The sequence below is a fragment of the Suricata suricatta genome, chromosome 10 (assembly GCF_006229205.1).
Source record: "Suricata suricatta isolate VVHF042 chromosome 10, meerkat_22Aug2017_6uvM2_HiC, whole genome shotgun sequence".
In the NCBI taxonomy this organism is placed as follows: domain Eukaryota; kingdom Metazoa; phylum Chordata; class Mammalia; order Carnivora; family Herpestidae; genus Suricata; species Suricata suricatta.
The window spans coordinates 63,722,838-63,723,070 of NC_043709.1; positions in this window are offsets into that span (position 1 = coordinate 63,722,838).

Sequence of the window (233 nt, forward strand, 5' to 3'; positions counted from 1 at the left end):
GACTGGAAAAGGGCCTGGGCTCTATATTGGACAGGACATTCCCAACATTTGTGGCAAGCTGGAGCTATAGAATGGGAGGCCTAATGGGGGTCCCTGTTTTTTTCTATTCACCAGTCTGCTAAGTCTAGAGCAGAAACTTAATCCTGTTCCTCTCCCAGATCCCACTCAGCAAGTCAGATAGCACCCAAGCCCATGTTCAGTTGTGGCCTTGAACATAACACAGTTACACCAGA